General features: G+C 41.0%; 1 pseudogene; it reads left to right on the forward strand.

Annotated features, from left to right (window-relative positions):
* Window positions 1–1,260: 1,260 nt before the first annotated feature.
* LOC106735279 (60S ribosomal protein L36a-like) lies at window positions 1,261–1,587 on the forward strand (annotated as a pseudogene).
* Window positions 1,588–11,129: the final 9,542 nt, after the last annotated feature.

The following is an 11,129-nucleotide window of genomic DNA, read 5'->3' on the forward strand; positions in this document are numbered from 1 at the left end:
TGAACAGCTGTGTAATCTTGCTAAGCCTCAGTTTCTCCGTCTATAAAGTGGGCATGATAATGCCTGCCTCACATGGCTGTTTTAAGGCTCTGATGAGATGAAAGTGCCTCTGAAGACCAATGGCACCATTTGGTACCTTGTCCTTACTAGCAAGGCTATGAGGTGCCACATGGTGCCTTGTGTTTATTAGAAACAAAAGCCCCTTCCCTATCTATCAGGAAATGATCCTAATAAATATACAAATATATGCTGTCTATAAAGGGAATGGTGCCCTTTAGAATAGGATACTCTTCTGCATTCCATGACCATGTGTATGATGGCCCAGTATCTTGGTAAACTGTGATGATGACAGTGAAATCTTCTAATCTGTAACTGTCTGAGAAAGCCCTGGTATGATATCTGTAACCTAAAAATTTCAGTCTACTCCAGTTAATACATATCTCACTATACTCTCATGATATGAAAACACGTCTGTCTCCATTACTAGACAGGCACCAAGACCCTGCTTACTTCCGTATCTCCAGTGCCTATCCAGGGCCTGACGCAATGCTCAACAAAAGCTGGTTAAATGAATGAAGAGTAGTGTATGTGTCTCCACCATACTCCAGGAACTTGCTTCTTCTCCACACACTGAAGGAGTGGTAGTTTAAAATATAGCGTCAGAAAAAAGATCATGCCCACATATGCTTACATTGAAGTGAGGGCTCAGTTGCATACAATCAGGAGATATAACTTCCTCTATTCAAGTCTTGGATTATTGAGAGATGGTGCCACTGATGAAAACCAATCTTCTCTTACATGAGATATGTATTAATGTGATTTAAGTATTTTTTAAAATGTTTATCAATCAGTCATGGGTTCCTGCCAAGGGCTGTGAATTTCTTTTTATTATTTATTTTGGAGAGTTTTTTGCTATAGGGCATGTGCACTCGCCAGAAAGACAGAGAGAGACAGAGAGACAGAAAGCAAGACATCACCCCCCGGGGGGGACGGTCATGCCGTAATCCCTTCTCCTCCATTCTCCTCTCGGGATCTTGGGCACGCACCCACATGTGCCTGACATGAGTTTAAGCCACTGGATCTGGGACTCGAACCGCGGTTGACTACATGGGAGTCCAGTGACATAGCCATTATGCCAACTGCTGGTCCCAGGGCTATGAATTTCTGATACATAAAAAATAGTTCTGGGTGAACGGCAGAAGGTGAGGATCGTGGACGCTGATTTCTCATTCTCAATGTGAAGACAGTTGTACTGCCAAGATGGTCAATGTACCTAAAACTCAAAGGACTTTCTGTAAGAAGGGTGGCAAGCATCAGCCTCACAAAGTGACCCAGTGTAAGAAGGGCAAGGATTCCCTGTATGCGCAGGGGAAGAGGTGCTATGACTGGAAGCAGAGTGACTATGGAGGGCAGACAAAGTCAATTCTGTGAAAGAAGGCTAAAGCCACAAAGAAGATTGCCCTAAGGCTTGAGTGTGTTGACCCTAACTGCAGATCCAAGAGGATGCTGGCCATTAAAAGATGCAAACATTTTGAACTGGGGGGAGATAAGAAGAGAAAGGGCCAGGTGATCCAGTTCTAAATTTTGAGATTGTTTTGTTCTCTTAATTTTGAACAGAAAATGTTGAAAATTTACCTGTAGAAAAATAGTAATATTCTCAATAATAATTTTTTTTAAAAAAAGCAATTCTGCATAGTGTCCTCACTGATTGGGGTTTGCTGTTCCTTTGTCGTAAAGGAAACAGTGCTACTTCTCCTACGTTGGGCTTTCTGTACACTTCTCTGGGGTGGGTTTCTTGGACAGACAGTAGGTTAAACTTTTGGCACATATTTAAGAATGAAGGCTGTGCAGGTATGTAGAGAAGGCTTATCAATGGTCTGCCTGCTTAGGCGAGTTCTAGGCTTTGAACTTGTTTTATCACAGTTTCCTAAACTTGATTTGTCCTTCCCTCAGCATTCCAAAGACTAAAAAAATCAGTTCCTTGATACTGGATTGCCACATTCACACAATGCATTCCTGATGCTCTGCTCTATGGAGCTGGATTTTTTTCATGTTGTTTAGAGTCTGAAATCTTTGAGGTACACTAAGGTCATCATTCTTCTCTTTCTCTGAGAAAGGTCAAGTTCTAACATTGCCTCCCCACTTCTGCAAAAAATGGGTGATATGGATTTTTTTTTCCTGCATCTCCATGCCTTGTTAAATATATTAATAGACAAACCCAAACAAACTTAAGGTTTTCATAGACATTTACTTGCCATTCTGGCCATCTGGCAGAAAAAAAAAGTCTGTTTATTTTAAAAAAAAGTTAGTAAAGGCTAACTTTAAAAAGAAAAATTCTACTATGAGAGAGGAAGACCGACAGAGAGACAGAGAGGGGGACTCCCTTCAACAGGTATTTGTGCTGCCATCCACCCCTAGCCAGCCAGGATCATGGGCATGCATGCCTGCACTCCCAGCACGCATAGGGACCTTGAGATGTAAACCTAGGATCCACAGGGCCTCAGTGTCACAGAGCATTGCATGACTACTGAGACACTGGGGCTGGCCAAAAGCTAACATTTTGTGAAGGTTGTGTGGCAGGAGCCACATCGTCTCATTGGATCTTCGATTCTCACCAGAAGCACATAAAGGGATTATTACCCCCGTGAGACTGGTGAGGACATTGAACTTAGGTAGCTCTCCCAACTTATATTAATATTATGATTACGAGGTCTTATCCTTATCCGTCCTTCTCTCCGGTTTCAGCTTTCCTCACCCCCTCTGTTCAGGGAAATCCCCACAGAACAATGTAACTGAGGGGTGTTTGTCACTTTTATGGGAACTGCTTGTTGAGAGCAAACCAAGTTCCAGGGTCGATGGGTAATGACTCATGGAGTGACCAGTAAAACATACCATTTTTCAACCAAACCAAATTGCCAGAAAATCTCATTTCTATCTAGTTCTGTGTAGTGTGGGTTGCATGAGAAAGGCAGTTAGAGATCAAAGGAGACGGCCCACTAGGAAGATGAGGGTGGTTCAAAAGCTCACAAGGATGAAGGCACAGACATGTCTTCCTGCCTGAAGGGAGGATGCACTCAAGCAGATGAACAAGAAATGGATTTACCGCGGGAAGTTGGTGAAGAGATGACTCACTCACCCACCTGAGGCTGTGGTTGTAGACATGAGCCCTAGGATACACAAAATCCCAGGATGTGAAGGCAAATCCATGCTGACCCCTGGAGCCCAGAGTCTGGCTTCTGGAGAGAACTCCTTGGCATTAAGAGACAATGGGTGAAAGAGGAAAGAAAGAACAGTGATCCCCTTCACCCTGACACAAACTTTCTAGTATGAAGGAGACAGTAAAACTAAAACACTCTTGCAGATGGCGTAGCGGTTACATGGCCGGACTCTCACATGGCCAACTGTGGTTTAAGTCTTGGACCTGGTGGCTTCAAAATCACACTGGGCAGGCCAGCAGGTGGCTGGTGATTAAAGGTGCTGGACTCCCACATGGCCAACCATGGTTTGAGTCCTAGACCTGGTGGCTTGCTGTCTCACTTTCCTATCTCTCATGCATGTACTCTCGCTTTGTCCCTGTCTGTCAAATAAAAGAAAGAAAGAGAAAGAAAGAGAGAGAGAGAGGAAAGGAAAGGAAAGGAAAGGAAAGGAAAGGAAAGGAAAGGAAAGGAAAGGAAAGGAAAGGAAAGGAAAGAGAAAAGAAAAGAAAAATAAGCAAGCTAAATAGAATAATTTAAACTGAAAAAAAAAAAAAATCACACTGAGCATGTGTGTACGCAAGTGTGCCCAAGATCCTGGGAGGAGAATGGAAGAGAAGGGATTTGGGCATGGCCATCCCCCCTCCACCCCCCGGGAGGTGGTGATTTCTCACTTTCCCTCTCACTCTCTCTCTCTCTCTGGTGAGTGCACATGCCCTGAGGCAGAAAAACCTCTAAAAAACAAGCAAGCAAACAAACAGAAACTTAAAACACTCACTCTAAGAAAGAAGCCATGGGCCAGCAGGTGGTGTGGAGGCTCAGGCAACTGAATCCTACATGGCTGACTGTGCAGTTGGAGTCCCAGACTCGGTGCATGTGCGTGCATGCTCAAATCCCAAGGGGTGAAAGGAGGAGAAAGGACTGTGGTATGGCCTTCCCCCCGGGGGGTGGTTTTTCACTTTCCCTCTTTCTCTCTCTCTGTTTTTCTCTAGTGAGTACACACGCCTCTATAGCAAAAAAACAAAACAAGTCAAACCTTACCCAATAAACTCTGCAATAACCTAAAACATAACATTCCCTTCAAGTTTTATTTATTTAGCATTTATATCAGTGGGCCTCAACATTAAGGGTACAAAATAACCTGGGAGATTGTTTAAATGGGTATACTGAGGTCCTATCTTCTAAAATGTTGATTTTGTGGATTTGGGTGGGTTGTTACATTTTGTACTTGAGACAACACCCAAAGAGATTCTCACCTCCTTCATCCAAGAAGTAGATGATGAGAAAAATCCCTAGAGTTAGGCAAGTGCTTGAGAAGCTGACATTCAGTGGAATTATTTAAGGTGGAGCCATCAATATTATTCTCCATGAATGCTTGTTTTTGGAGAACTAGCAACGAATTATGACGGCTGAGGCTATGGCCGAAAAGCATTCTGTATTCCTTCAACACCTGCTTCCAGGAAAAGCCTGAGGCAGCCCTGAGCATGGGTGAGATGGCAGCCCTCCTGGCCTGAGGTGGGCCGGCCTTCGGAGGCACACCACCTGAGGCAGGCAGAGGCTTAAGGAGGGCACCGTTAGAATCAAGGAGGGCTGTTTTGAGTAGGAGTACTCAGAGTGTTTTAAGTTTATAACCACAAATCACCCATTCATTCTTCAGTTTTAGGAGACTTGGGGTGTTTGTGTGTGTGTGTGTGTGTGTGTGTGTGTGAGAGAGAGAGAGAGACAGACAGACAGGTTGCAGGTGATCATGAAAGAGAGAGTGAGCACCTCCCACACACAATGAGGCACTCATGCACTGTTTTAGACCCTGGGTCTTACACATATTTTTCTCTTTTCCTAGAAAGCCTGATCATCCCCAGCTTTGCCTAGTTAACTTTACTTTTACAGGCCTGGCCCCCTAATGATGTCAGTTTTTCCAGGATATGCTCGCATGGCACCACGAACCTGCCAAATGTAATTTCTGGATTAATACCTGTTTCCCTCAATTGTAAACTCCACAATGTCAGGGATTGATTTCCTTCCTTCCTTCCTTCCTTCCTTCCTTCCTTCCTTCCTTCCTTCTTTCTTTCTTTCTTTCTTTCTTTCTTTCTTTCTTTCTTTCTGTCTTTCTGTCTTTCTGTCTTTCTGTCTTTCTTTCTTTCTTTCTTTCTTTCTTTCTTTCTTTCTTTCTTTCTTTCTCTTTCTTTCTTTCTTTTTCTTTCTTTCTTTTTCCTTCTTTCCCTTTCTTCCTTCCTTCCTTCCTACCTTTCTCTTTCTTTCTTTTTTCTCTAAGTTGTCTAAAAATAATTTCCTGAATTTCAGTTTTCTAAGTGACACTTTATCACATTTAGCAAGTTACCAGTTTGATAGAGTGGATCATTTTTCTGTTTATAAATCTTACAGAAAAATGTATTGGCAGAATGTTTTTATATCTTTTGATAACTTTTGGGAAGATTCAGGGACTGGTTTTAATTTTTTCCTCATAATATCATTTAAAGGATGTTTAATTGTTAGCTAAGGATGACAGGATAGTTTAGCCTTTTAGAGTATATTTAATATTTAGGAAAGAGCATTTAAAAATCAGTAACAAAAACTTTATTTAATATTATTACCCTGATTCTGACATTAATTTCATTAAGTATGAAATTGCTAAAAAAGAATTCAGAGCAATTAAATCAGCCTGAAATGAATAGATTTTAGATTCTAATTATTAGTCATACAAAATTAAGACTGATGTGCCATGTGATGTATTGGTGAAAGATTGTAAAAATGCTTAAAGATAAATTTAAGTGGCATTCAGAAAAATGATGAAAAACTAAGTCAATTGTAACAATCTCATCCCATGTGTAATGGTGAAATTTAAAATTTTAAATGCTTGAGAAAAAATTGTCAACCATGCCACTGGACAATTATAAAAAGAATATTAATCATGGTTATATTTTTAAAAAATTAAACAGAAAAAAATTTAAAATTAAACAGAAATTCAGAGTAGTTAAAAATATACTGCTCAGGACCAGCAGTTGGAGTAATGGCTATGTCGCTGGACTGCCATGTAGGAAACCACGGCTCAAGTCCTGGACCCGGTGGCTTAAACTTACACCGGGCACGTGTGCATGTGTGCCCAAGATCCCAAGAGGAGAATGAAAGAGAAGGGATTGTGGCGTGGCCATCCCCTGGGGGGAATAGGATGATGTCTCACTTTCTGTCTCCCTTTGTCTTTCTGGCGAGTGCATGCGTCCTATAGAAAAAAAAAAGTATACTGCTCAATTTTCTTTTTATTTTTTAGTTTAGTTTTTTGTTTTTTTGTTTTTTAAATGTTTGCTATAGGGTATGTATGCTCACTGGAGACAGAGAGAGAGAAAGTAAAAAGGCAACCCCTAGGGAGGAAGGCCATGACAAAATCCCTTCTCCATTATCCTCTCTGGATTCTGGGAATACATGCACATGCACCCCCATTTTCCAGCTGCTGGGTCTGCGTTCAAACTGCACAGTTGGCCATGTAGGGCCACCATGCAACTGACTGGCCCATAGTTTTTATTTTTTAACAAAGACAAGTTGAGATATTTTTACCTGGTTGTAGTGCACCAAAAGTTTTGAAATGAAAGGATCAATATTTTCAAAGATGCATAAAAGAGGTGAGGAGGCTCAGAGAATTGACATAATGAAATACATGTTAAAACTTCACATTTGATTTATGTATTACCATAACTCTAAACTTGCCCCCTCCAAAAAAAAGAGTATGCAAAAGATTGGCTAAAAACCCTAAAATGATTTTTTTTCTTTTTTTTGGAGAGGTTTTTCCGTTATAGGGCGCGTGCGCTCGCCAGACAGGCAGAGAGAGACAGAGAGACAGAAAGCAAGACATCACCCCCCAGGGAGGATGGTCATGCCACAACCTACATCCTCCTCTCAGGATCTTGGGCACGCACGCACACACGCCGGGCGTGAGTTTTAAGCCACCAGGTCCGGGACACAAACCGCGGTCGACTACGTGGGAGTCCAGCGACATAGCCATTATGCTAACAGCTGGTTCCCCAAACCCTAAAATGATTAAAAAAAAATACTAGGAACTAATGAAGTAATAACATCACATGCTAACTAAAGTTAATATTCCTCTTTTTTTTAAAAAAAATTACTTTTATTCATTTATTCATTTTATTTTAATTTGACCAGAGAGATACACTGAGAGAGAGAAAGTGAGAAAGCAAGCCACCAGGTCTAGGATTCGAACCATGGTCAGCCCATGTGGGAGTGTCCAGTGTCTTAATCACCATGCCACCTGCTGGTCTCGAAAGTTAATATTGCTCTTAATAACTAAAATTTTTAATTAAAATTGGCAAAAACAATCTTTTAAGTGCTTAATAGTTGACAATTACATAAGTGCTAGCTAAATCACTAAAATGGCTAAATATGTCTAAGGAAAACAAGCAGAATTTGGGGTAGAAATATAAAATGTATTCACTTCTTAGAAGTAGAGAATAGAATGGTGGTTAGCAGAGTTGAAAGGAAGGGGGTGAGTGGAGAAAGGGCAGATGTTGACCAAAGGTTAGTTAAAAAGTTTCAGGTAGACAGGAGAAATATGCTTTAGTGATCTACTGGTCAAAATGGCAACCAGAATAAATAACCATTGTATTTTAAAAATTGATTAAGTATGAGATTTTTTAAAGAGTAATTTGATGTATTATTATTATTATTTTTATTTTTATTTGCTATAGCACATATGTACTCATGAAAGAAAGTGAGTGAGAAAGCAAGTCACTGGGTCTGGAACTCAAACTGGAGTCAACCATGTATGAGTCCAGTGCCTTAACTATCATGCCACTTGCTGGACCCTTTAGATGAGATTTTAATATTCTCACAACAAGAAAAATAGTATGAGAGGTCATGAATATGTTAATTCGCTTGATCTAATCATTCCACAATGTATACCTATATCAAAACATCTCACTGTACCATGTAAATATATGTAATTGTCAATGAGAAATTAAATTAAAAGATAAATTATTCATGAGCAAACTAATATTAGCATCTCTCTCTCTCTCTCATTTTTTTTTTCACTATAGGGCCCGTGCGCTCGCCAGACAGACAGAGAGAGACATTAGAGATAGAAAGCAAGAAATCACCCCCCAGGGGGGATGGTCACACCACAATCCCTTCTCCTCCATTCTCCTCTCAGGATCTTGGGCACGCATGCACACGCGCCTGGCGTGAGTTTTAAGCCACCGGGTCCGGGACGTGAACTGCGGTGAACTACGTGGGAGTCCAGCGACACAGCCATTATGCTAACTGCTGGTTCCCTTTTTTCTCTTTTGTGGGGGGAGAAGTTTTTGCTACAGGGCACATGCACTCAACCAGAAAGACAAAGAGAGATAGAGAGATAGAAAGTGAGAAATCATCCCCCAGGGGGATGGCCACACCACAATCCCTTCTCATTCATTTTCCTCTTGGGATCTTGGACATACATGAACACGTGCCTGGCATGAATTTTAAGCTACTGGGTCTGGGATTCAAACCGCGGTTGATTACATGGGAGTCCAGCGACATAGCCATTAGGCCAACTACTGGTCCCTAGCTTCTCTTTTTTTTAAAAAAAAAGTTTATTTCTTTCTTGAGAGAGAGAGAGAGAAAAAGAGAGAGAAAGCCACCCCTAACCAGGTCCTCATGCCGTGATCCACCCCCATTTCAGATAACTTGGATCGCAGGCATGTACACACACTCCTGTGTGCTCAGGGAGGTTCCAGGATACAAATCCAGGACCTTTCAGAAGTGGGTATGGTTGAGTTACTGCTGTGCCACCACCTGACCCTTTAGTTTTTGGCAAATTATTTCTTGAAATTATTTGACAAATTGTTTCATGTATTTACAAAGTCTGCTATAGGGCCTGATATAGTAGGTATTCAATAAACAGTTGATGAAGGAATGAATTGTGCTGGGAGGGGAATACAAAAGGAAACAAGATCACAGGGCTCCGGGCTTCACAGAGCTTACATTTTAGAATAGTGGGAGTTAGAATTCAACTATTTTCAGATATTAGTTATATAACTAGAGTGCGACTTCATCTACATGTTGTACTTACTCTTGGATTCATAGGAACAGGTTAAGGTTAAGTTTACTGGTATTCCATATTTGGCCCACTTAAATGGAAACATTACTCCATTCCAGAGAGTAATACTCCATTTTAAAATACTTTTTCAAATAGGCTAGAATGAGGCAATATTACAGAGAGTTTTTTGACAGTAAAATTTCTAATAAAATGTGTGAAAGGCTAAAGGTAAGTTCTAGCACATGTGACATTCACATAGCACTTCACTCTGAAGTGATTGTCAAACAGGCTTGAGTGAGCGAAGCAAGCAGAGAGGAAGGAAGAGCCCAGCGGCCCACTCGACCCCTGTGAATCATGGAAGAAGTGCTCATGCAAATATCATCCCAGGAAGTCACAGCAGGGCTGAAGTCTTTCCCTTTTTTTCCCTTTTTTCTCTACCCCTTCAATTCACTCTCTCATCCATGATGAGAAATGAAAGGAAATGAAGTTAAGGTAAGTCCATCCCAAGCACCGTCAATGCAGGGAGGATGTGCGAAGTGCCGAGGTGGACATCTTGGCACGGCCGCATTACTGTGAGCTGGTGTGAAACTGGTACAGTAGAGCTAGAGGCTTTTCCTGTGCAGTGAGTTGGAATTAAACATGCTAATTTGAGGTCTCTTTCAAGTATTTTGTTTAACTCCATTGGCCTTTAATTCCTTTATATTGCATCATTTAATGTAATGTTATTTATATATGAAGCATGTTATACTTATTAACCAATGTGCAAAAATCCAAAGTACAGATTTTCTGTAATGGGCTAATTACAGGACTTTAAAGCCACCTACTGAGTTTTGCTGAGCTTCACAACAGGTTCACTGAACTGGATAAATTTATTCAAACGTGTGGAAATGAACCCCATTCTATGTGCAACGGTACTGGGAAAACACACAAATTATACCTCAATACCAGTTTAATGGGTCAAACAGTGAACCTGAATACTGAACTTATCTACATCTTAACATAGTGGGGAAGCCTGTGGTAAGAAGGGAAGTGCCCATTCAAAGGAGCTTCTCCCTGTTTGTAAACAGTGGCAATAAAACAATAAGCCCAGCGATTAGGAACAAGTTCTCCATGCTCAGATACGGAGGTGGTTGCCTTTCAGTGACCTTTGAAAATACACAACTTTCACAACTGAACCCAAGAGTGGAGCAGAGTGACGAAAGCTCAGTAAACACACATCTCAAGCGCAGCCCTTTAATCTTTCCTGTTCAGAACAAGAGGTGCGCTTTCTTGTGTCACGGTTTCGGAGGAATTTGGCACAGAGTGTTCAGAGTTAGAAATACAAATGAAGTATAAATATGTGGTAGAATTAAATGCTGTCTTCCAAGCAGTTGTTTTCCCACTGAATTCGATGAAAACAACAGAGATCTGTTGAGCACGTTAGTTTTATTCCTTCACGAATCCATTCCTGGATGGCTTTTATTCATTTGAGAGTTCCAAAGGACTTCAGAATTTAGCTCTGTAGCACCATATTTAGAACTATCATTTCATTATGAAAATACAAAGGTGGGGGTGTGGGAAAGCCAATGGAAGCAGAGAGGTTTGAGACCCTGGTCAGAAACAGAGTTGAAAGAAAAGATCCTATTTCCTATGTAGCATCGTTGCTAAGTGAAGTTACATATTCCACTTAGATAGACACACACACACACACACACACACACACGATCATTTATGTGCCTTCAATGAAGATAGGTATCACTTTTATTCTTTGATAGATTTCTGTATCAGCAATCTATTAATTTTGCCATGAAAGGGAAAAAAAATGTCATTTCCAAGCCTGCAAGAGTTGTGTTCTTGACCTCAGGGCACCTTATTTCAAGGTAGGAGGCACCCTGTGGCTGATAACCTGGGTGTTGATAACCTAGCTCATGCTT

This window comes from Tupaia chinensis, unplaced genomic scaffold (genome assembly GCF_000334495.1).
Source record: "Tupaia chinensis unplaced genomic scaffold, TupChi_1.0 Scaffold000350_1, whole genome shotgun sequence".
In the NCBI taxonomy this organism is placed as follows: Eukaryota; Metazoa; Chordata; class Mammalia; order Scandentia; family Tupaiidae; genus Tupaia; species Tupaia belangeri.